Below are 27,534 nucleotides of genomic sequence, written 5' to 3'. Positions count from 1 at the left end.
CCTTCTTCAGGAATGAGGAAAGTTTGTCCAGCAGGCTAAGATAAAAGGTAGGGAGGAGGGACTGGGGGAGGGGCGTCGGAAATGTGATAGGTGGAAAGAGGTCAAGGTGAGAGTGATAGGTCAGAGTGGGGTGGGGCGCAGAGAGGTCGGGAAGCAGATTGCAGGTTAGGAAGGCGGTGCTGAATTCGATGGATTTGACTGAGACAGGGTGGGGGGAGGAGAAATGAGGAAACTGGTGATAGGGAAGGGGAGGGAAATATATCCTTGGTGGTGGGGTCCGTTTGGAGGTGGCGGAAATGATGCGCTGTACATGGAGATTGGTGGGGTGGTAGGTGAGGAAAAGTGTGGTTCTGTCCTGGTGGCGGTTGGAGGGGCGGGGTTCAAGGGCGGAGGAGCGGGAAGTGGAAGAGCTGCGGTGGAGGGCATCGTCGACCACGTCGGGGGGGAAATTGCGGTCCTTGAAGAAGGAGGCCATCTGGGTTGTGTGTTTTTGGAACTGGTCCTCCTGGGAGCAGATGCGGCGGAGTCGAAGGAATTAGGAGAATGGGATGGCGTTTTTACAGGGGGCAGTTTGGGAGGAGGTGTAGCCCAGGTAGCTGTGGGAGTCGGTCGGTTTGTAGTAGATGTCCGTGTTGAGTCGGTCGCCTGAGATAGAAATAGAAAGTTCGAGGAAGGGGAGGGAGGAATCTGAGACTGTCCAGGTGAATTTGAGGTCGGGGTGGAAGGTGTTGGTGAAATGGATGAACTGTTCAACCGCCTCGTGGGAGCACGAGGCGGCGCCGATACAGTCATCGATGTAACGGAGGAAAAGGTGGGGGGTGGGACCAGTGTAGTTGCGGAAAATGGATTGTTCCACATATCCTACGAAGAGGCAGGCATAGCTGGGGCCCATGCGGGTGCCCATCACAAAGTAGTCTATGCCCCTAATCATTCCATCACTCGATGACCTCACAGTTATCCACACAGTGTTCTAACTGCAACCTTTTTTATCCAAGCTCTCAGCCCGTTCACGTCAATCTGCAGCCTGCTCGCTTCCTCAATACGGTCTGTCCTTCCACCTGTCATTGTGTATTCTGCAAAAGGAGCAACAACTCTCTCAGTTCCTTTGACCCGATCATTCATGCATAACGGGAATAGTTGTGGTGCCAAAACTGACCCCTGCTGAACTCCACACGTCATGCGCTGCCATCCTGGAAAAGACCCTTTCACCCAACTGTCTGCCTTCCGCCAGTCAGCCAGAACTCAAGCCATGCCAGTACGTTGTCCCTAACACCATAGCCTATCATTTTGCAGCTTCTGATATAGAACCTTGACAAATGCCTGCTGGAAATTCATGCTGACCATATTCACAGAATAGACCTTTTCTCATTTTCTCATTACCTCCTCATAGAATTCTAACACATTTGTCCTTGAGAAACTGTGCTGATGCTTCAAGTAATATGTAATCCCACCCTTACACTAACTTCTCTATGGTACTTAATACGAAATTGATTTGTTTGACATTTATTTCAAATATTAAAAATTTGCTTTCAGTCCTGAATGTCATGAACAACAAAGTACAATCGCAGTTGAGAAATGTAAAATCTGCGCTGTCTCAGCAGGCTTGATGAGTGAGTGAATTCTTTCCCCCAGTGGATCTCTCTGCCGTCTCAGCAGGGTAGATGAGTGAGCTGACTGTTATTTTTTCAAATGAACCAGGTAAATACGTTCTGCACACTGCAAACTCTCTGGTGTACTGAGAGTTGAGATGATCGCCTAACCCCCGTCCCACAATGCAAACAATTGAAATGTCTCTCATCCTGTGAAAATGTCGATGGAACATCAGTCCTGCAGAGACTGGAGAGTACATCCCACACATTAGATATTTGACAGGTCTTTCTTCAATGTGAAGGCGTTCATGATAAAACGATCACAAGGAACTTGTGAAGTGATGCCCACAGTCTGAGCATTTTAATGGTGTCTTCTTTGTGAACACGTTGATGCCATGTCAGTCCACAAAAACATTTACAGCACTTCCATCGGTCTGGGCGTTGAAAAGATGTGTTCATAATGTTGTTGGGACTTTATATCGCTCGGACATTTGCAACACGTCCGTGAGTTATGGAATTGAAGATGTCTGTTCTCCGGGTGAGCACGTGGATCGGACGTCAGGTCCCCAGAAGTTTTCAAGGACTCTGATTCTTGTGAGCACATTTCCCATGCATCAACTACACAGTGGAATGATAATATTTTCCAAAGTCTGGACAGATAAAAGATTCCTCATTAGTATGAGCACAGTGTTGGATAATCCAATCATTGGACGTTTTAAAGCATTTTCCGCATTCTCGACATTGAAATGATTTCTCCTCATTGTGACAGGGCAGGTTTCACAGAAGGTCCGAGAAGGAGTGTATCCCTTCCCACACACTGAGCTTGTTCCAGGGGTCATTGCTTTCATGGCGTTCCAGCTCTGATGGAGAAATGAATCCTCACATGTCTACATTCTCACCTAAATATGACTGCAACTGTAGTTTGTGAGTTCTGATGATAGCAGAAGCCATGTCCACACACACAACAAGTGAACGATTCTCTCCCATATAAACGGAACCTTTTCCTTCCATGTTCAAACTCTGATCAAAGTTCAATTTGGGAGAAAATGCACAACTTCATCTGATCATGGTGGAGTGATTTTTTTAAAAAAATCTTTCCCTTCTATTATGCTGTGAAATTAATTATGTATATTTTTAAGAATCAAGAGAATGAGAAAGAGTCTATTACAGATTCTGGATTGTCCCTGAAGATAGGGATTGAAGTTAAGAGATGTAGTCAACAACAATTTGACCGGACGTTTGCAAGAATCTTTCATACAGACAGCCTCCACGACTGAGAAGGAGCAGGTCAACAGTTGGATGTTAATCCCATCAACTCCCTGTTCGCTTGAGCTCAAACACTGTCCGAAATTGTCCGACATCCTGTCCTGTTGGGGCAGACATTTCCTACAATTGAATCATGCAAAACTGAGTCCTCTGCCTTCAGTCCCCAACACAAATCCAGTGCCTCGCCACTGAGTAGACAGTCTTGTCTTGGAAAAGCACAGCAGGGCTGCCAGCTTCCGAGGAGCAGGAGAATCGACGTTTCAGGCAAGAGCCCTTCATTTGGAATGAGGCTTGAGCGTTGAGGCGGTAGAGAGACAAATAGGTGGAGGTAAGATATCTGTGAGTGTAATAGGTGGGTTGAGGTGGGGGAGACGGTGATTGGTCGGAATGCAGGGTGGAGCGGATCAGCGAGAAGGAAGATCGACAGATAGGAAAGTTCATAAGAGCCGTGCCAACTTGGAAAAATCGAACTGGGATAAAATGGCGGAGAGGAAATGAGAAATATATTGAAGTCCACATTGATGCCGTGTGGTTGGAGGGTCCCTAATGAGAAAGATGAGGCCCTCTTCCTCCTGGCGTCTGGTGGTAAAAGTATAGCGATGTTGGATGCCTCGGAACTGCATGTACTTGGCTGAGTGGGAGGGGGAGTTGACGTGCTCGTCCACAGGGCAGTGATGTCGTTTGGTGTTGGTGTCCCGGCGATGTTCTCTGAAGGGCACTGCAATTAGGCATCCTGTCTCTCCAATGTAAAGTAGACTGCATTGGAAGCAACGGTAAAATAAATGTCATGTGTGGAAATGCAGATAAAACTCTGATGGATGTGGAAGAATCCTTTCAGTCTTTGGATGGAGTTGAAGGGGAAGGTGTGTTGTGTATTTTGCAAATCCTGTGATGGAATTGCAAGGTGCCTGGAGGGGAGGCTGGTTTGGTGGGTGGCGTGGGTTACAAGGGAATCACGGAGGGAATGATCTTAACAGAAAGCGGCTGGTGGTGGGGAGGGAAATACATGTCTGTTGTTGGCGTCCGTTTGCACGTGGCAGAAATGGCGGAGGATGATATGATGTCAACGGAGGTTGGTGGTTTGGAAGGTGATGAGCACGGGAATTCTGCATCGTCATAGTTGGAGGGGTGGGCCTTGAGTGCGGAGTTGCTGGAATTGGATGGGATGCACAGGAAGCCAACATTGACCACGTTGGTGGAGAAATTGCCTCACCACTGGCTCAATATCTCTTTGACAGTTGTATGAGTCTGAACCAGTCACGTCATAACCATGGTGAGATAATTCACCAAGTCTGCACACTTGCACCGCATTAACATCATACGTCTCTTCAACGTCTCTGCTCTTCAGCAGCTCAACTTCCCTTCCATTCCTTTCGACTAAACTATCTGAATGCACTTCCATCCGTCCTCTCATATTCCTCTCTCCTCTGGTCAAATGTCCTCTGCCTCTCTGCATGCGTGTACTTGATCTCTGTACAGTGTTTTATTGTGACTTATTTGAATGACGTTATTCGCAGCGCCTTTTTTCCCAACGTTCGCAGATTTACCTTCCCACACGAGCTCCCACATGGTGGAAGGGAAGGAGTTGCGTGTTGTTCACCCAATGATGCAATCCTGAGGTCTTCGAACAAATATGATGCACGTGGGAGTATTCACAACAGTGGTTGTTCACCCATCACAGCTCAGCGAATTCTTAACTTTTTTTGGCATTTTATTCAAATCTTTTCACTGTCTCCGCTATATCTATCGTTGTAATGTCCTAAAGCCCACTCAAGAACTATGAGAAAAGGTTACTAAATGCCAACCCAGCCAGCGAATCCGATTTTCAAGATTTCTTTTATAAATACAGCTGTCTCAAATATCTGCATTCCCTCGAATTCCATATTTTTGATCATGCTCGATTTTAACTGTTTTATGTCTGGCGCCCGAAATTTCATGCATCAAGGCCATAAAGCATGAGATTCCTTCATTAAGGAGATCTCATAATGCCGTTACGAAAGGTGTTACTCACCAAGTGATGAACAAAACCTGTGATACGTGTTCAAGTCAACGCCAGTAGTGTGTGTCAACACTGCATCGTGCCTTTCATATATGGAAACTTGAACGCTTTTCCTCTGAAGGGAGTTTAAGCAAATTTTGATTGCAGTCGCTTCACGAGATATTGGAAAGCTGACAAATTGCTATATCAAATAAGTGATCAAACAAGTCGGTTTAAAGTAGTATTTTATACCACAAAACTTCGGTTGCATCACAAACCTCGGTTGATGGAATTTATTCTGCTAGAGATCGTCATTGTTATGTCAGCATAAAAGCACCACTTTCGCTCGTGGCTCTGCAGCTCAGTGATTAGAGGTCTAGTCTTGTTTGCCAATGGCCATGAGCTCGAGTCCCACTGGGTCTTTGCTGCATTTCTCACAGATACTGCAGCAAACATCCGAAAGTGCTTTCTCACTGTTGTTCGGAATTCTTTCTGATGAAAAATCGTGAAGCCATTCTCTCCAGGGCTAATCTGTTTGAGTTTGCAATTCCACTTCTGTGTTCCACTTCGATGAACATGAGAATAACAAGCAGCTGACGCGAAGAATGCTCCAGTTTGGCAGGAAGAACACCGTGAAACTGCAGATGCCATACAGAAACGGGGAAAACAGTTGGGGAGGAAACGGACAGGGAAGCGGCTTAGTGTTTCTGTTTCATAAAACGACTTCGGGAATCCAGAGAAAACAGGCAGGAGGCAGCCTCAGGCGGCATACTGTCAGCATGTATCAATTGTTCATGGCAAGGCCTGTCCTCGAATGGCGGCCTGCTGCCTGTTTACCCCTTTGATTACGTAAGCAGGCTCGGGTTTTAAAGTCTAAAGTGAAGGAAGAAGAAGCCAAATGATGAAATTTCTCATAATTCAGTCTCTCTTGAAGCCTTTGTCACTCTCGCGAGATGTGTCTGTATATTTCCCTCTCTGGGTAAAAATGAAGTTCAGTTCTTTTTCGGGTCACGAATAAAATTAACAGAATCTGACTTCACTCCCATAAGTCGTTTCATTTGAGGTTAATGGTTTGCAGGGAAAGTCTCATTGAGCTGAATACTTCAGACGCCGGACTGTGGGCCAAGCACTGCAAACTGGAAGTGAGAACGTATGGATGTTTGATGACTGGAACTGACATCGTGCATTATTCTATGCTGTAAAACCACGTGTGTCACGAACATCTTTTTTTTGGAAGAAACTTCTCATGACAGGAAAACAAAGCTCTTATGTAAACAAAAGATGCAATTGCACAAGCCGTGCAACCTGGTCGATTAGAGGTTATGATTCAAAACTTCCACCGTTGTGGTTTGGGTTCATTTCCTGGGCAGGAAATCAGGATTTATTGTTCCTGACAGGGAAAACAACAGAAGCAGAGCATCTCTGATAGGAATCACATTTCACACGCGTTTGCATGTGACTTGCAATTTTACTGCAGGGCCGCATGATACCTCACTGGTTAGTGCTGCTGCCTTACAGCGCCAGAGACCTACTTTGACTGCATCGAATGCAGGTAAGGTGACTTAAATGTTAACTGTTGCAATTGTACCAGCTTCCACCACTTCCTCTGGCTGCTCATTCCATACACTACCGCCATCTGTGTGAAAAAGGTTCTCCTTAAACCTCTTTTATATCCTTCCCCTCTCACCCTAAACCTATGCCCTCTAGTTCTGGACTCCCCCATCTCAGGGAAAAGACTTTGCTTATTTACCCTATCCATGACCCTCATAATTTTCAGAGAAGGGAGAAAAGTAAGGAATAACAGTCATTTCGCCGTCAGGGATTGATGTACTATGCAACAACCAACCGAATCTCCTGTGACTGAAATAGCTCCCATCCTCCCTACACTGGTAATGGCATTATACAGTATTCGAGTGGGTTTGTCAGTGTTGAATTGGATACAGCATCCTTTCTGAAGATGGACTTTACTGGGATATGAAGACCTGACAAAAGACATGGAGTGAAATGCCTGGAATCAGAAGACGTCTGGAAGAATAAACAGCGTTTACGTGCAAACAAAAACATTGCAAAGGAAGCCACTGAGATCCTGGGGGATAAATCCATTAGTAAAGACAAGGCGGGCGTTCATGGGGAGGTGGAACAGACCAATAGATCACGTGGCGTGAAACCAGGTAAAACTGAGTGGTGTCCATATGGAAGTTTGCCAGATGATCTGAATTTGGTGAGAGGAAACATGAAGGAATTTCCCTCAGACAGATAGATCTATAACTGGAGTTTAGAACTTCGAAACCAGTGATGAATGATAAAGAAAAGTTTGGAGCACGGCATGATTTTTTTTCATTCTGCAGTTATTGAAATCGGGAATGATATTTTTCAGAGAAAAGTAATTTCAGAAGCTAACTCTAAAATATTTGTAAAGGCGCGTACAGACACACAAGGAATGAATTTAACCGGGACAGAGAGTCTGCGCTGTACGGATGGGATTGTGTTAAGTGCACACTGTCTAATTGGTTAACGTTAATTGGAAAGAAATTGTATAACACCTACAATTGAATACAACTAAGTGTGAAAAAATATGATGAACTGTTTAGCAGCTCGATTTAAGTGAACTTCTATAAATTTTAGAAGAACTGAGCTGTTTGTGTTAGCTCAGCATTTAAGGGAAGCTGCCTTGCTCAGACCACTGCATAATTGTTTTACGATACAAAGTGATACCAAAAGTGTGGAATTAATTCTAACAGCGTCTCAGTTTTCCATTAGGATCCTGACATCCCCACTCACCTAATCTATTAGACGATGGGGAGAATCAAAGGGAAATTATACCATAGTGAGTTGGAACTGACCTGCTGAGGAACGCACCTTTTTCTCTATCTGTTGCATTGGACAGTTGGCTGCAATCACAGTTAAGGGATTGAGTGAATTTGCTGCTCACTAGCTCCCCCCAAAATATCCAGTGACATGTCTCGAAACATATTCGTGAATCAATTCACGAAGCTTCACAGCAGTTATTGAAAAAAAACTTTATCATTTCGATTCGAGTTTTTCCAACAACATTGAAAATGTCCAACGAGATAAATATCTTTCTTTATGTATTGTTTTAATAACCCGCATGAGTTTGCAGCAATTGCAATAACATGAAACGAGATAAGAGTCCTTTTCACAGTTTAACACAGTGTAGGATCAGCGTTATGAGAAAGCGAATCCATCTCAAACGTCACCTCTGTAACTCTATTGAGAGTTGGATATTCTCCTGGGAGTATTTCTGGGTGGTCATAAGTAACGGAGGCATTTCCCAAGGACAGAGCACTCCACAAAATCAGAACGTAGATCTTTAAAGTAAATTCTGTTTTATTCAACGTTCTTTTGCAACTTTTAAATATATATGCACACACGTACATGCATGCATGCATGCACAGACGCATTTTTATTTATATAATGCATCAGTGGGAAGTGCGCCCGACTCTAGTTTCTTGGGAAGTGTCGAAGGAAACTGGAACTGGACGTTGGATCATTCGGGAGACTGGGGAGATAATTGAGAGTAGTTATAGGCAGGCTGTAACACCTCAGGGACAAGAAAATGATCAATGGGTTTCAGTCGGTAAACGAAGAGGGAACTGGCAGACAGTGCATGCATCCACTGTGGCCGTGCTCTTCGGTTACAAGCACAGCATACCGTTATTGGTACTTTTGAGGTGGAATGACTTAGGAGGGGTAAATTATGGTGTACAGGTCTCTCGCACAGAGTTTGTTCCTGTTGCTCAGAGGAAGAGATCATTATTTTTGGAGACTTCATAGTGAGGGAAACAGATTGCAGATTCATTGGATCGGGGACACACTTATGACTGGTGTGTTGCCTCCCAGCTCCCAGGGTTTGTGATGTCTCACATCGTGGTTTTGCGATTCTTAAGGGGGAGGGGGAGTACTCCCAAGTCATGGTTCACACATGCAACAACAACATAGTCAAGAAAAAGCATGTAGATATAAGGCAGAAATTCAGTGAGCTAAAGTGACATCTTCGATCTCGATCAAACAGAGATGTTCACTCTGATTTGTTACCCATGACACGTCGTAGAGAGATGAAGAATAGGGAGAGAGCTTTTGAACATGTGGCTACCGGGATGGTACGGGGGAGGGGAGGATTCGAATACATGGACAATTGGGTCTTATTCTGGAGTAGGAGGTACTTCTACAAATAGTTTGGTTTTCACCTGAACCAAAGGAGAACCAATATCCTGTGGTGGGAGGGATAATTTGCTAATGCACTTCATGAGGGTTTAAACGAATTCAGCAGCTCAAGCTAACAGGAGGTTTTGAGTAGTGAGGACATAAATAGGTTTTCAGGTTTGCAAGAGTGTACTGGCAAGGATGAAGATCGTTTGAAGTGCGTTTACTTCATCGCCAGGAGCATCTGGAATAAGGTCGGTTTACTTACAAAATGCGCTATTAACTGGGACTTCGAAGTTGTGGCCATTACAGAGACATGAATGGAGCAGTGAAAGGACTGGGTGTTCCTGGTGCCACAGTTTCGATTTTTCAGTAAGAACAAAGAAGGTGGTTAAGGAGGGCGAGGTGTGGCATGATTCGCCAGGAACAGAATTACGGGGGCGAAAAGGTTATTTGATGATCACTCTGCGGAGTCTACTGAACTAGAATGGTCTGATATTAGACTCAGGAAAGGAGAGGTCACTGTGAATGGAGTTTTCAATAGCTCAGTGAAACGTTCCAGAGATAGAGAGGAAAAGATTGCAAAGATGATTCTGGATAGAAGCGAAAATAACGGGGTAGCTGTCATGGGGAACTTTAACTTTCCAAATATTGATTGGAAAGGTTATACTTTGAGTAAATCTGATCGGTGAGTTTTTGTCCAATGTGTGCAGGAGGGTTTCCTGACACAGCATATAGACAGGCCGACAAGAAGCAAAGCCACATTGGAATTGGTACTGGGTTATGAACCAAGCCATCTGTTCGATTTGGAGAGAAGTGAGCACTTTGGTGATAGGAATATGGATATATTGCAGGGCAAGAGGTATTGCTGGGAAAAAAGGTGATTAGGCGTCAGTTAGGATGCATAGGCTGGAGAAATTATCTGCAGCGGTTCGGTACAACTGAAATCTGGAGCGTTTTCAGGGAGGAGCTACTGCGTGTCCTTGAAAAGTATGTTTGCCTCATGCAAGGAATATGTGGTCGAGCCAGGGAACCGTGTCTACTGAAGAACTTGAATCTGTTGTCAAGAGGGAGAAGGAGGCTGATGTAAAGATGAGATGTTCATGCTCAGGGCGGGTGCTTGAGAATTAAAAACTAGCCAGGAAGGGCCGAAAAAGAGCTACGTCGAGCGAAAAGGGGACATGCGATGTCTATGGCTGGCAGGATGAAGGAAAACCCTGAAGCTTTTATTGGTAGTTCAGGAAGAAATAAATGACTAGGATACGATTAAAACTGTCAAGAACCGTCGTGGGACGTTGTCCGTGGTGTCCGAGGAAAGGAAAGGCGCTGAATGAATATTTTTCATCTGTGTCAGAAATGAAAAAAGACAATTCTGTCGAGAAGAATACTCAGATACAATCTATTAGAGTACACGAAATTGACGCTCGGAAGGAATTTGTGTTGGGAATTCTTGAAAGTGTGAAAATAGATCTGTCCTTTGGGCTTGATGGGATGTATCCAAGGATTCTCTGGGAATCGTGGGTGGAGATTGCTGAACTTTTAACTCTGAACTTTGTGCCGTCTGTGTCTGTGTGATTAGTGCGAGAAGACTCAAACTTAGCAAATATTGAACGCTTCTCCAAGAAGAGGAGCAGAGAAAACTTTGATAATTGTGAAACAATGAGCCTTAGTTTCGATGTAGCTAAAGTTTTTGGAAAAAGTTACGAGAGATAGGATTTATGATCATCTAATAAGGAAAACGTTGATTCGGGATAGTCAATTCGATTTTGTGAAGAGTAGTTTGTGCTTCACAAACCTTATTAAGCACTTTGAGAAGGTGAGCAATTATTTAACGTCTCCCTCACATGCTCATCACTGGACACTTTGAAGTAACCTAAATCAGCCAAAGGAAACCTGTGCGGGAGAACGTGCAAACTCCACATTATCAATCACTGCAGGTTGAAATAAAAACTCGTTTCCTGGCGCAGAGAGACAGCAGTGTTAACCACAGAGTTGCCTGAAAAGGCAAGCACTTTTATCAATGTGTAACTGAGCCTCTTATTGACGCAATGACAGGCAGACGTAATACCCAGGGCAACTGTGGAAAAAAAAGAAGCCCCTCAGCCTCTATGCCGGGACTGGACAATAACAACAATTTCACTATCCTAATTCATTTAAAACCACTGACCCTGCAGCTATGTGGTGGCATCAAAAAAATCACATCTGAATAGTTCGTCAAGTGATGGGCGGCACGGTGGCACAGTGGTTAGCACTGCTGCCTCACAGCGCCAGAGACCTCGGTTCAATTCCCGACTAAGGCGACTGACTGTGTGGAGTTTGCATATTCTCCCCGTGTCTGCGTGGGTTTCCTCCGGGTGCTCCGGTTTCCTCCCACAGTCCAACGATGCACAGGTCAGGTGAATTGGCCATGGTAAATTGTCCGTAGTGTTAGGTAAAAGGGGGTATGGGTGGGTTGCGCTTCGGTGTGGACTTGTTGGGCCGAAGGGCCTGTTTCCACACTGTAAGGAATCTAATCTGATGAGTGTTTCTGACCCTTACTGTGAGTTCAATATTCCGTACAACCGATTGCTGAGAAGGTATTTTTTTCCAAAACACATACTCAAACCTTTCTGCCTCTTCAATTTCTGCCTCCATGATGATTGATCTCTTCAGCAAGCAGAAACGTTTCTTTTAGTTTACCCTTTCCATATCCCCCGTTACTTTTACATCTCAATCGTGTCTCCTTTCAATTCCCTCCGCTTTCAGAAAAATATCAGACCAAACTCTCTTTATTACTGAAACTCCTCAGCCCAGACAATATCCTGAAAAATCTCTTCTAAACCGTTTCCAGTGCGTTCACATCTCCTTTGTAAAGTGACTTGCAGACTGCGCACAATAGTCCATTTGGAGCCGTATGAGCAAATTAAATAAATGATCAAAAGTCACAACACTTTTCCAACAAACTCTATTTTGCTCAGTACTATCCTGTGTTCTTTTCATCGAACCATGGAACTCCTCCAGTGTAGAAATAGGCCGCTCAGTTCAACAAGTCCACACTGACCCTACTAAGAATAACTCAACTTAGACCTATTCTCCTGACATTTTATTTTGTATTTACCCCTAACTCAAGCGCCTAACTTACACATTCCTGAACACGACGCGAAATTTAGCATGGCCAATTCACCAAACTCTTCTCGATTCCTGATACTGGTGCTCCAAGAATCTCTGGTTCATGTCAGTTAAAGTTGCTCCGTGAGCTTTGATCACGCAACCGCGTCATCGAACACGATCGTTTAGTTTGAAGTTGCCAATGCTGAGATTGGAGCACGTGCACTCAGCCACAATGACTGCAGAGTCACAGATTGAATGGTGTCAATGTGAAATTAAGTGTTAGATTGCGCAGTGCCTGAGGCAACTTGGAGAGGAGATCAATAGGAGGGTCAGAAAGTGCGTGAGAAAAAACAAAAATATTCGACAATGGGTGGTTTCGAATCCTTATATATAAAACACGCTGAAATGTGAGAGAGCAGGTTTTGAAGGAAGAAAACCATCACCTTGGAGAATGTTTGCATGTGAAAACAACTGATTCCATGCTGTGTGGATTGAGTACATGTCACCCAGCGTAAAATGGGGAATATATTACGCACCATGACTCGAATTCGAAACGTACTGATTCAGCCATAAAGCAAAGTATTGACCACTGAATACTAACGCGGCATCACGCAAACCAATGCACTTAAAAATACCTACCGTGGCAGAGGATAAGTCAGAAAAGCAACACAAACAGAAGAAGACCACTTGGCGAAGTTCCGATGGAGATGTCGGAACTCAGAATGGGCTGAAGCTTTAACTTCGATATTTCTAGATGCTGTGTAGTTTCCATCATTGAGTATGTTGACGACTGAGATGAACTGTTTTCCACAGAATATGATCGGGTGAGAGGATAGTCTGGGATATTGTTGAAATGCATGTTTCAATAGTCATGTAGTTTAACATCATTTACTTCACCAGTTACCTCACATGTGGAAGTAACCACTGCTGACAACGATCACATGTTCTCAGTTACCATTCAGAGAAACTGAGTGGAACGGCCGCGAAAATCCCAAATTAATAAGAATACACGACTTTTTTATTCAGCTCAAGTTTACCTCGAGCTATCGAGGAAAAGCACGAAAGTAGAGATAAATTTTACCAGATTAGCGGTAATCCCATTGAATGGCTGCGCAGACACAGGGGGAATGAAAGCTTCATGAGAACAAGTGTGTTTTCTTTGCGAAATTGTCCACTTGACAATGTGGGGTCTATTGGAGTGAAGTGGTGAAGTTGATTATTTTTACTAGTTATTCACCCTGTGAACGGTTACAATTGTTTCTCCTGTCCATGATATCATCACAGATCTGCAGCAAGCGCACTTGAATCAGTGGCTTAATGATTTGTTTGTTTGCAATTCAGGGGGTTGTTCGTTCGACTCTTCACTGTCTCAAAAACGCTGCCGATTTTTATTACACTTACAAACTCATTGTCCCAAAGCCGAGATGTACTTTGAATTCCTTATCTGCAGGAAGAAGAATCTTGGAAATGCTGGGATGTATGAACTATTGAAATGAGAGCATGCCCACGTTCAATCTATTGTCCACTTGTAAGTATCGTCGATTACACCACAATTCTTTGTTTATCAGTTTCGTTTTTAAAGAGTAGTTCGGTGGGGTAATAGAAAGTACAAAAATGATCAACCCAATTCCACCAAATCGTTCAAACGAATTGATGACTTCATTAGAAGCATCTTGCAACGCAAGTTGTTTATCTTCTTAACCTTGGTTTTCCAAATTACCTCTCAAAAATTAGCAGTTTCTGAGTCCTTTGTAGCCAGAACATTTGAAAGAATTTCATTCTGTTTGGAATTATTTGTGGCACTTCTTAATATACCGATTAATGTCTCCGATCGATGAATGCAACCGAGAACTTCAGAGTCAACCTCACAGCGCTGTCAGTGCAGGGGAAGATAGAATCGTCTCGCACACTGTTCTTGTGCACATGATCAATTTCAAACCAAACCAATACCTACATCCCGTGGGAGTGCAAAGGAAAGAATTAAACAGAGACCCGCTTCAAATCTGTGAATCTTTAGAAACTCTGTGGGAGGAGAATGAAGGGTGAACTGACCGACTGAGCAGAGACTGTCAAGGTACCTTCCCCTTCTTGAAGGAGCAGGGACATGACCTCTGATGTTCTCTTGGCACGAGCTGATCTGAGATGTTGAAAGCATTCCCATCAGAGCTGTTCCACTCTCGCTGTTGTCACTCTCACTGACCAGGCACCCAACTCTGGCCGCGGTGAAGAAAACACTGACTCTTTACCATTACACCCCCAGCGCAGCCTCCCAAGCTGTTGGACTGCTTCTTAATTCCAAAGCATATGGCGTTTTATTTATCAGGACATAAGTTTGAGCAAGTCATCGACTGTTTGCAGAATGGAAAGAGACGCATCATCCAAGTTTTCAGCACTTGGCCTGCCCCGTGTATTTTCAAATGTTTCAAGCACTCGTCGCAATGCTATTATCCAGTCACGTTTTACAATGTATGCGACTGAGGTTTAAGATGGACAACCTGTGTTCACACCCCCTCGGTGATCTGAACCCCATTTCATTTAGAGAGGCAAACACACAGACACGATCTGGTGAAGTGACTGAGGCCTCAGGAGAGATCAGCCAGAAAGTAGGATTTCACTCAATTGGCTTATTTTGTCTCATTTCAGATTTCAACACCAGAGTCAGGTTACAGCAAAGAAAGAAAGCATTCAGCCATTCCCCTGTCCATGTTCCTCCCCTATCTAAGCTTTGAGCTCCGGAGGCAGTGTGCTCTGAGAGAAGGATTCTCACTCTTTAGAAACTGCAACATAATAGATGATTGGATAGCCTGTGTATTAGAAACCAGTCGTAACAAAACCAAGACAGAACTGAAGGCATCATGTGCAGAAGGATGGGAGAATGTAATGCCGCATCAGACAGTGTCCAGGGTGAAAGAAACAGAAACTATCCCTGTAAGGCGAGTAATTTGGATTCCGTGCTCTCACAGCCATGACCTGCAAATCGTTAGCATTTACTGTTACCAATATGAAATTCTGCCTTCTCCTTAGAAGTAGAATCCTGACCGGGACATGCACACATAAATTATGAAATTGATATAAATTGATGTTTTTTTTTTAAATTTCATATTTGAGCAGAAAGAGTGACATGTAAACAGTTAGATTATCATTAAATTCCAATTTTAAAGCCAGATAGTGTGTTCACAAAACAAAAAACCAGAGGAAAGCTGGGGGTTGCATGACTGAAGGAGGTGACTGCTCCTGCTTTCGACCCAGAACGTTTCATCCCGTTCGTCCCAACAACAAGTGCAGAAGCCAAATACTGGCAATCTGATATATATTACAAATAAGAAAACGCTGGAAGTATTCAGCTGGCCTGGCAGCTTCTGAAAGTGTGGTAGATATCAACACCATCACAAACTGATTGTCTTTACTTTGTATTATAGAACATAGAAGAATACAGCGCAGTACAGGCCCTTCATCCCTCGATGTTGCGCCGATCCAAGCCCATCTAACCTACACTAGCCGACTATCCTCCATATCCCTATCCAATGCCCGCTTAAATGCCCATAATGTGGGAGAGTCCACCACTGCTGCTGGCAGGGCATTCCATGAACTCACGACTCGCTGAGTAAAGAACCTACCCCTAACATCTGTCCTATACCTACCCCCCCCCCAAAATTCACGATAACGAATTTCCAAGTCACTACTCATTCAGACACATTTTCTCATCTTTAAAAGGTATGCACGCTTTCAGTTTACCATGATAAACGTTTTGTCAATTAATTCAGTACTGACAGGATAACCGTTTAAAGTTGTATGCAACATGTTGCAAACGGTCATATCAGACAAAGTGAGGGGTCACGTGAAGAAATATGTGTTTTATTCAGGAAAGCTAAAATAGAACTGTTCATAGAAAATTGTGGGGATCTGGCTGCCTATTTTTTTGTTGAGTTAAGAAGAAGTCTTGATGATGCTAATCCAAAACGATCAGATAAATGTGGATTGGCGAAATAAAAGACCAAAGTTCTGTGAGACCGCTGTGCATGAAAACCGGGCATGAAGGAATATAAGGGATAGTAGCAATATTGATCATAAATTTGCTGCGTGAAAGGTTACTGATGAAGGGTGCCTGCCTGAAACTTCGATTTTCATGCTCCTCGGATGCTGCGTGACCTGCTGTGCTTTTTGAGAACTACTCTAACGCTGACTCTGATCTCCTGCATGTGCAGTCCTCACTTTCGCCTGGGGGAAAGGGAACAGGGTTATCATTAACAATTGTGTTTTGAACTGGAAGAATTTTTCAAGCAAATTTTGAGCGTTCGGGTGTGGACATTCTGGATAGATTAGTTTAACCCAACAATATTCTCTGATTTATGAGAGCCCGCAGCGCGCCCATGGGTTTCTCTGATTGGTTGGAGGACCAGTGCCTCCAGCTTGGTCCTATAGGTCCGCCTTATCGCTGTTGGACATTATATGTCATCAGTTGGGATGGGTCCTGCAGCATGCATAGGGTTAACATGAACTGTGAGCATGCTTGTGGCGAGCGATCATTGGAACGAAATTTTGTCGTCTCCAATCGACAGTCGGTGAGTGAGGTCTAAAGGGGAGCAAAGCGCCAGGTTCTATAGCCCAGTTAGAGGTTTCATGTTTGGTGTATCTGGGGTCGAGAATTAAGCCACAGAGAGCCTGAGTCTTCTTCCCAGAAACAGGCCCCAGTCAGCGATCGCTATTCCTGTTTCAGTTTTATTTATTTTAATTTATCAGGCCACTGCTGGTTTATCTATCTTTAGTGTAAATAGAGCTGAAAATAAATGATACTGTTTGAAATCATTGCTGTGGTCCATGAGGATGTGGTGTTGTTGGGAGATGCTTGGATGTGTATTCGTGACTGGGATTGATGGGAAAGTGTACCCCATGAACACCTCTGTCCCTTACCTTACTGTAAATTTGTCAGAGACGGAAAGAATGGAACAGGAAGTGGAGGGACCGGACTCCTGAGCAGGATAGTGGGTCGCGGGAGTTTTGGAATGTGGAGTCATTCGTTGCCAATCGCTCAACAAAAACCCGACCCATTGTTTTTCTCACGGATCCCCTTCCCCACCCTTTCCTACTACTCCTTCCACCCAGTATCAGCAACATTTTAAAGACGTTTACTTATTTCATACATACTATGTCGCTTTTGTCAGAACATTCAGTAATTTGGGAACTGGAATGAAATTGAGATACAGAACAGCCAGTGTACGAACCTCAACAATTACTTTGCACCTCCTCGAACTGCTGAAGTTTGTATGCTAAAATTACGCCCCGATTGCTGTTTGTTAAGTATTTACAGGATTATTTTTAAAATCTAGATAATGTGTTACTGATATTTGTGTCAGTTAAAAACAATTGGTTTTTATATCCCACCTTTAACAGAATGGAGGGATGAAAAATTAGAACAGGACTGGCTTGTTGTGATGTTTGATCCTTCTCCCTAATTCAGTCTGATCTTGGCTGATCATTCCGCGGAGTAACCTGCAAACTCTTTAGGCCGACACTTTTTGATCCCTCTTGCACTCAAAATTACAGATATCTTCATCTTGTCAACATTCCACGTTCTGTCTTTAATTACTTTCTGTGGCAGCAAATTTCACTGAGTAACCAGTATTTGATTAAAAAAAATAAAACCCTCATCTCAGTCTTAAATGGACTACCCTATATTATTAGAAGTGACGCCACCTCCCCACCCTCTATGGTTTGGACGCCCTGGTCATTGAAAGCATCCTTCCTGCATTTAACTTATTCGTACCATTTAGAATTTTATTCTTTTCTGTGACATCCTACTTCATCATTCTAAACTTGAGTGATTTTCATCCTAACGAATCCTCACACATCAGTCCTGCCACCCCATGAATCAGTCTGGTAAACCTTTGTTGTGCATTCTCTGCATGGAGAATATTCTTTCTCAGATAAGTGCACACAACACTCTCGTGGTGTCAACAAGACCCTGCACAATTTCAGCAAGTCTTGAATGCTCCTTTGTTCAAATCCTCTCAGTACAAAGGCTAACACACCGTTTGCCTTCCTCACCTGCTGCTGCGCCTGCATGCTTATGTTCAGGGATTTGTGTACAAGAAGACGAGATCTCCTTTCCTAGTTTACTTTCGTAAATTTATGCTGGTTCTGTCCAATCCAGTTACTGTTTTCTAGTGTTTGGCTAACTTTTCTGTCATTCCATGTTTTCTCGCTACTTCCTCTTATAAATATTGGGGTCACATTAACTGACCTCCAATCCATAGATATCGTTTCAGATTCGATAGAATATTGAAAAATGACAATTAATGTACTCTAGTTAGACTCCGCACTCAAGTTACAGAAAGCATTCACTGCATTTAGGGTGGCTTTAATTACACTGGTGTTTGATTCGCAGTTGGTGGAATTTATTGTCTTTTAATCTTATCAATTTCCACAACACCAACTCCCTGATAATACTGATTTTCTCCAATTCCTCGCTCTCCTTTTCTTCCCAGCATTTTAGGAATATTACTTGTGTCATCATTTGTGTTGACATAATCAACATACATATTTATTTGGTATGCCATATATTTATCCCACATTATAACATCCTCTGTTTCTCATTGGAAGGGATTTGTTTTCAATAATCGTTTTTTTCTCCCTTCAAATACCTTCAGGAATTTTTAACAATTCATTATATGCTTCTCTCAAGCTTACTGTTAAACGAAATTTTCCCTCTGCATTAATTCTTCTTCATCTTGTGCTGATATCTGAACGGCTCCCAGTCTTCATGTCTGCTGATATTTTCAGCCGATTTGTAAGCCTCCTCCTTGAGTGCACTGCAATGCTCTAATATCCCTTGTTCGCCATGGCATGGCCATGTTTCCCGTTTTCTTATTGTCAGACAGGAATTAGAAGCAGTTGCAGTTCCTGCAAATGCTTTTTAATTGCTTGTCCTCACTTTAATTTCTGTTCCCCAATTCGTTTTACCCTGCTCACGCTTCATATCAGTGTCATTTCTTCTATTTAGATTTCGGCTCATAATCTCAGTCAGCTCTATCACTCTCCACCTTAATGAAGAGTTCTCTCACTGACTTCACTCTTCCATTTGGGACAGCATAGAGATAGATTGTCAATTATTCCTTGTCATATATGCAAATAAATCTTTGAAATCAAGGTTGACATATTCCCAGGCCTGCTGTCTCATTAGAGAGAGAAAGAGAGATCGCACGAGTTGACTGATGGTGCTTTAACTTGAGAGTCGTTGTGCCTCAGGCAAGGCGCAGGATTGAGAATGTGGGTACTTCATGAGGCCAGTACGAGAACTGTGCACATGCTGATGCTGTCATTCACCATCGTAATCTCGTCGATCAGCCAAATACATTAATCCACCAATGGCCAGTAAACAGTACGTAATCGAGGGTGTTCTGTCCTCCATTTGTGCGCTTAATATAGCGACTCAGAAAACCATCTCATAAATACACCAGGTACGTCTCCTCTATAGTATTGTTACTGATCTGACTTGCTCAGTCTATGGGCAGATTGAAGTCACACGCAATAGCGAGAAGGCCACCAGATAAAGGAGCATAATTAGGCCATTCAACCCATCGAGACCTCTCCATTATTTGGTCATGGTTGATATGTTTCTCAACCTCATTCTTCTGCTTTAAACCATCTCCTGTAAATGTTGATCCCCTCATCAATCAGGGGCCTATCTATGTCTATCTTGAATATTCGCAATGACTTGGCAAAGAGTTCCAAAGAATGACTACCCTCTTGCTGAAGAAAATCCTCCGCATCTCACTTCAAATGGTAATCCTTTCTCTCCGAGACTGTACAGTCGGCTCCTGGTCTCTCGTGTTAGTTGAAAAACTTCTTCACAGCCACTTTACTTACACTTCTCCTTATTGTATAAGTTTCAATCAGATCCTCCTCAAACTTCTAAACTGCATCCAGTACAGCCCCCGAGTTTTCAACATTTCATGACAAGCATTTCCGCCCCCCAGGATCATTCTTTTAAATCTTCTTCGGACCCTTTCCAATGTCAACACATCTTCTGGAGTATTGTGTACAGTTGTGGTTTCCTCGTTATGAGAAGGATTTTATTAAATTGGAGAGGGTTCAGAAAGTATTTACCAGGATGATGTCATGAATGGAAGTCTTCTGTTATTAAAATAGGCTGCGTTTTTTTTTCACTGGAGCAGAGGATTTCGGCGTATGTCCTTATAGAGATTTGTAAAATCACGAGGAGCATAAATAAGATTACTATCAAAGGTGAGGGAGTTCGAATCAAGGGGCATATTTTTAAAGTACGAGAAGGAAGATTTATAAAGGACATGATGGGCAACTTTTGTTTTCCGCACTTTGGTGACTGTGTGCAATAAACCTCTAGAGGAAGTGATGGATGCAGGTACAGTTAAATTATTTAAAAGTCATTTGGATAAGTAACTGATTAGGAATATATTGGAGGTATATGGACCAAATGCCGGCAGGCGGATCTATTTTAATTTGGCAATGTGTTCCGCATGGTATATATGGAGTGAATGGTCTGTTAAACTGTTAAGCTCTGACTCTACCCTTCGATTTTGGGCCTAACTTCTTGCAATATTCCAAATGCGGTCTGCCACAACTATATAAATCCCCAACTGGACATCTCTGTTCTTGCATTCGAGGCGCCTTGATCTAAATTATAAAATTGAATTTTCTTCTTTAATTCCAACTGAACCTGCCTGATCTAGGGCTCCCAAATCACTTTGCGCTTCGGATTTCTAAAGGCTTTCATGAACAGAAATTAGTCGAAGCCTGCCTTCTTCCTCTCATACTGCATAACCTGACACATGCCATATTGTATTCCATTTGACAATTCTTTGACTACTCTCTGCATCTGCCCAGGTCATTACGAAGTCTCCCAGCTTTCTTGACACGACCTGTCTCTCCAACTTCGTTTGTGTCAACTGCAAATGCAGAGACAATGCACCCTGCTCCTTTGTCCAGATGTTTAATGCATAACGTGAACAGTTTTGCTCTCAACACCGATCGCTGTGCACGTCTTCGAAGTCAATGGCTACCGTCCTGTAAAGGACCCCTCTGTTCTCACTCAGCCTATCAGCCAATCCCCTCCTTGTCACTAACAGCACGCTCTTATCTTATTTAGCAGTATGCTGTATGGCACCTTATCACAGGACTTATGAGTATTGAATTAGATCACGTCACTGGCTCTGCTTTGTCTTACTTGCTTTGTACTTCCTGAAAGAGATCGAGCATTGCTGTCAGACATGACGTCCAATTGATGAAGACATGCAGACTTTGCTCTAGTTTACCATCCACTTCCAAGTACTGTGCAACACTATCGTTCGCATGGCCGACAGTAGTCTGTGTCTGCCTCTCCCCTTTCTTTCAGCAGGGGTGTTGCATTTAAAAATTTCCAGTCATCTGGGACCCACTCTGACGCCAGTGACTCCTGATTGATCACCACCATTCTCTCGACAATCTCCTCAGCAATCTCCTTCAGAAATCGGGTATGCAGTACATCTGGTCTCAGTGACTTAATTCCTTCAGACCTTGTAGCTTCCCCGGCATCTTCTCATTAGTGTTGGCATTTCATTCACTTCTTCCCTACGTGCCTCTTAATTCACGCATTTTGTTGTTGTCTTCCACTGTGAAAACTGATGCAATGTACGTGCTCACCTGCAACATTTCGTTGTTCCCCATTACGTCTTCTCCAGTGCTCCAATTTGCACCCTTCTCTCTGTTATCTCTCCACCCTTCAGGCGCTCTGCCTGTATTCCTGATGAAGGGCTTTTGCCCGAAACGTCGCATTTTCCTGCTTCTTGGATGCTGCCTGAACTGCTGTCCTTTTCCAGCACCACACTACTCCAGAATCTGGTTTCCAGCATCTGCAGTCATTGTTTTTACTTTACTGTTCGCTCTGTAAACTTTTAAATATGTGAACAAACTCTTGCAACATTCTTTATATTTCAAGTTCACTCACTTACGTGCTAAATCTTAATAACTCATCCTGCCATTTCAGTTGTTCTGTGCTCGTTATTAAAGTCTTCCCAATGCTCTCGGTTTCACTAATCTACATCGATTTTTTTTTTTGCTTTTGTTTCTGTGCTCTCCCTGACTTCTCTTATCAGTCATGTTTGCTTTATCCTCTCTTAAGCATGTTTAGGTGGCGCGAGGATTGGACCCGGTGTTATTAGGCGCTGACGGAGTGCCATTTGGACTTGGGATAACGTCTGCCAACTTTACAGGATAGCAGAGTACATGGAACAAGACTTTGACGAGGATACAATGATTGTGGGTTTCGCTCCTGGACTGGTAGAGATGGGTTTACGATGGGTTTAGAGTGAGTTCAGAGGAGAGCATTTACACACACCAAACCCAAACCAAGGTATATTTGTTAAGAAAGTGAGGACTGCAGATGCTGGAGATCAGAGCTGAAAATGTGTTGCTGGAAACGCGCAGCAGGTCTGGCAGTTTCCGAAACGTCGATTCTCCTGCTCCTTGGATGCTGCCTTACCTGTTGCGCTTTTTCAGCAACACATTTTCAGCAAGGTATATTTGTGTCTTCTGAATTTCTCAACTGATTGACAGTGATGAATTTTAGACACCCCTGTTTGTTATTTTACCATAAGTCTTGTCGACTGTGTCTTCATGAGTTTTCCACCAATTACCATCCCTGGAGTCTGTGATTGTCACAACTCAACTCCATTTTCCTTCTGCTTCTCAGATCATAAGGATCCAGAAAATCTGCTTCATTTTTATTTCCTAATGTCTGTCTGCACACGCTAAAACCTTTATCTTCCTTCTTTCACTGCACATACAAACCGACCAACTAATTTAATCCAGCATATCCTGTTTTTTCAAAAATATTTCAGCTGCTGCAGTATTTTGCTATTATTTTCTTGCAAGTGTTTCTCGCAACACTGAGTCTGAAAGTATAGATGCTCCAACGATTAGCTGCTTTCTGACTGAGTGGTGGATACAGAAACAGATCCATGGACTAAAGTGTGAGTATTTGTTTCTTTAATTTGAGTCACAATTACCGAATGATTACAACAGAATGTAATTTGGCGGATCGTGCCCATGCTAGTTCCCTGAGCAGATTAGTTCACCCCACTTTCCAGCGCTTTCTTGAGCAAGACTGGCAGATATTGTCAATCTCCAATTGCCTATGTAGAAGTCGATGAATTATCTTCTTGAATTGCTGCAGTCCAGTAGTGCACGTGGTCCCTGATCATTGGCAGGTGAGGAGTCACAGATTAAACACCTGGAAATGATGAAGGAATTGCAATGGATATCCAAATCAGCAACATTACATTGTAATTCCTTCCCGTCTTCCATCTATCAAACTGTACAAGATGATTCACAGGAATGTGAAAAGGCAACACTTGACACTGAGCCACATAAAGAGTTGTTTAGGCACTTCACCGAGCATGTTTGAATGGGTTCTGTCACAAGTATATGCTTCAAATCAATTTTACACGGTATTAGAAGGATTGATTTGCAATCAGCAAATTTGGATCAAAGATCACAGCAGAGTCTGACGGAGTCACATCATTTATCCTAACCTGAATAATATGGAATTCTGAACAGAAAGGTACAAACTTCGTTCAAAGTTAGGATAAACAGAGCACGTGTGTGTGGGCGAGGCTTCAGAAGATCATCTGGCCTGGCAAGACGCAAAGCGAATCAGCACAGTGAGAAACTTTGCAAATGTCAGGATTGTGGAAAAGGAGAAAGTGAGGATTGCAAATGCTTGCAATCAGTGTCGAAGAATGTGGTACTGGAAAAATACAGCCCGTGAGTAAACATCCAATCATGAGTCCTTCATTAAGAGATTAAATGTCCCAACATATGAAAGAAGGGGCACAAAAAGAACAGGAAAGTGGTCGTACTTCAAAAGTTAACTGGACTAAACTTTGAGTCAAATAGACCTTTTTTCAGGAATGGCTCATGCCCGAAACGTCGATTCTCCTGCTCCTTGGATGCTGCCTGACATGCTGCGCTTTTCCAGCAACACATTTTCAGCTCTGATCTCCAGCATCTGCAGTCCTCACTTTCTCTACATTTAACTGCTCACTCATTCACTTATAACTGACCTTTATTTGACGTCTTTATTTCTAGTTTTGTGTGTGGTGGGCCAGTGACAGCCTGATGTGGAATTCCAGATTGTTATGAAGTTGAAAGTGTATACTGTACCTTTAAGAGATGTAGAATGTTGTTCTGCACTGAGAACGTCTGAGAGCAGTGTCAGAGTTTACTGGAATATTGCAAATATATAACATTTGACTGTGTAATAGGTACCTGAAGTGGTTGCTATTTTGACAATAATTCAAATTTAACCAACGAATTTCAATTACGTCTCAGTAAAATAAAAGCCAATCGATTTCGAATTGATTATTCTACAAACATCGAACCAATGAGATAATCCGGTTTTGGGGTATAAGAAAGGCAGGCATTTTGAACGTCAAAGTTACTGTCATCCAGGGAGAACGATAGGAAAAATAGACAAGCCAAAAACAAAAAAGACAGATTGTGAAATGAAGTGGAATGACGCTGGCATTTTGTGCAGCTAACACCAAATAAATGTTAGCATGAAAGCTGCTGGGTTGCGCTGTTGAATCTTATCATTACCTCGATCACATATGCCCCACACGCTGACAAATGATAACTCGGCCGAATCTCACTTCATCTGCTGCTAAAACTATCACTTTCTCCCCTTTTGATATCACTGGAGGAGACTTTAAATGAAAAGTCTGGCGATTTTGGCCGAATGACAAATTGTGGTTCTGAGGAAAGATGCTTTAAAATGAATATCAAACGCGAGTGTAAAAATTCAGCGAAGGAACAAAAAATGCAGTGACACTGCTGGAAGAGTGCCACAGAGCCCCGAAGAACCTCGTTGTACAGTGGAGCTAAAGGCAGTTAATCTCTCAATAATGATCAAATAAAAGGGTAGGAATAATGGGTTTATTTTCACAACTACACTGTAGTGTGTCATTGTAATGCGAAATGATTTTTGAAGTGATTTCAAGAGCACTGTTTTGATCAGTCATGGCAAGACAAACAAGAGCAGCACAATAAGGAGGAATGGCGTTGGAAGAGCATCTTGGTAGTAGAGATCACAAACCAGTCAGCTTAACATTAGACTGAAAGCCACCTAGCACAAGAATTAGACTAGTATGGTTGACAAAGTGTGTGTTTATTTTACAATGTCAATCTGGTTAAAAAATAAACGTCTGTGGCATTAATGGAAACGTAGCAAGTGAGGTGCCATACTGGCTTCGTGGCAGGAAATCAAGACGAATTGTTAACAGGTAATCTCTGGTCCATGCCAGTAAAGACTTCGATATGATGATTGATTTCATAACCACCGGGATTGAAATGGATCGACTGGTTTCAAGTTCCCGATGATGGGATGGGACACGTTTACCCTACAAGAGTGACAGCAGCAGCACAGGCAGAATGGTGCCGATGTGTGCGTTAGATTATGAAATGCCTCAGTGAAATGGCAGGAGCGATGTAAAGGAAGGTTAGTGACCATGGAAGAGAGGGAAATCTCTGAAAGTGCGTGGGTTTGAATTCTGATTTATGAAACGGAGAATTGTGATATTCCACATAAGTAACCAGTGTTGCGGAATATCATATAATCTCATGTTCCCAGGGCTGAACTAAGCGAGACTGAGTGGTGCAGCAGCGAAGATCAAACTGGAAATGGGCATGAGGATGAGCCCGCTGTGACGGTATAAAGGTGCATGAAATGCCGGGGCTGCGACTCCGCACTCACCTGTAGTACATTCTGTTGACATGGAGCAAGGAGCTGTGTGATGTCAGTTTGGGACCTCCAACTTATATAGAGCAGTTTCTGTTGGCATAAAGCAGTGGACATTGTGGCAGCAGGCTGGACGTTCCAACCTCACCTGGAGCAGATTGTATTGATAAGGAGCACGGAGCAATGAGACATCAAGTTGGGAGAATGGATACTCAGTTATTTTAATCTGAATTAAAGTAGTATTTAGCAGGACACATGTTTGTAGATTGAGTGAATATCTGTCTCAGGGAAATCGCGCAAAAATAAGGAAAAATGTGGCAAAGATTCAGCTCGCGGAGGAGAATCTGTGCAGAAAAAAATGCAGGTAATATTTTCTTTTTCTGCCTTTTATCATAAGACTGACTGCGTATTTGGTTAAATTGCAGCAAGCGATTATCAGTTCGTGTCATGTTATTAAATTTCCTGAAAACCCACGCAAGTCATTAAAGCAAACTAAACTTCCAAAAATTAAGGGTATATTACTAGATCAAAGGGAGATGACAGAGGGTGGTGCTGGACGGTTGTTTTTCAGACTGGAATCCCGAGACCAGTTGGGTGCTACAAGGATCTGTGCAGGGTCCTCTACCTTTCGTCATTGAATTGGAGGTGTAGTGGACAGCGAAGAGAGTTACCACAGATTAGAACAAGATCTTGACCAGTTCGACTAATTGGCTGAGAAGTGGCAGATGGAGTTTAAATTAGATAAATGTGAGGTGCTGCATTTTGGGAAAAGCAAATCATAACAGGAATCCCACACTTAATGGTAATGTCCGAGGGAGTGTTGCTGAACAAAGAGACCTTGGAGTGCAGGTTCATAGAATTCTGATATTTGTAATTTAACTTAAAAGTGGAGTCGCAGGTAGATAGGATAGGGAAGAATGCGTTTGGTATGCTTTCCTTTATTGGTCAGAGTATTGAGGACATGAGTTGGGAGGTCATGTTGCGGCTGTACAAGACATTGGTTAGGCCACTGTTGGAATATTGCGTGCATATCTGGTCTCCTTCGTATCGGAAAGAAGTTACGAAATTTGAAAGGGTTCAGAAAAAAAAAATGAGGATTTTGCCAGGGTTGGAGAAGTTGTGATATAGGGAGAACCAGAACAGACGGGGGCTGTTTTCCCTGGAGCGTCGGAGGCTGAGGCGTGACTGTTTCGAAGTTTTCAAAATTATGAGGGTCAAAGATATGGTAAATAGAAAAAGTCTTTTCCCTGTGGTCTGTGAGTCCAAAATTACAGGGCATAGTTTTAGGGTGAAAGGGGAAAGATATACATGAGACCGACTGGGCAACGTTTTCACACAGAGAGTGATAAGTGTATGCAATGTCCTGCCAGAGGACGTGGTGGAGGCTGGTCCAATTGCAACATTTAAGAGGCATTTGGATGGATATACGAATAGAAAGGGTTTGGAGGGATATGGACGGGGTGATGGCAGGTGGGACTGGATTGTGTTGGGATATCTGGTCAGCATGAACAAGTAGGACCAAAGGGTCTGTTTCCATGCCGTGCATCTCTCTGACTCTATGACTCTATTTGATGTTGACATTATGCTCGAGTTTACCTTGATTTATGGAGGAAAAGCAGGAAACTAATGTTGAAATTTATAGGATTAACGATGATCCCATTCAATGGCTGAACATACAAGATGCTGAATTGAAGCTT

This window comes from Chiloscyllium plagiosum, unplaced genomic scaffold, assembly GCF_037043375.1.
Source record: "Chiloscyllium plagiosum isolate Xiang-an unplaced genomic scaffold, Cpla_swu_hap1 HiC_scaffold_33, whole genome shotgun sequence".
Classification (NCBI taxonomy): Eukaryota; Metazoa; Chordata; class Chondrichthyes; order Orectolobiformes; family Hemiscylliidae; genus Chiloscyllium; species Chiloscyllium plagiosum.
This window is presented reverse-complemented; position numbering follows the sequence as displayed.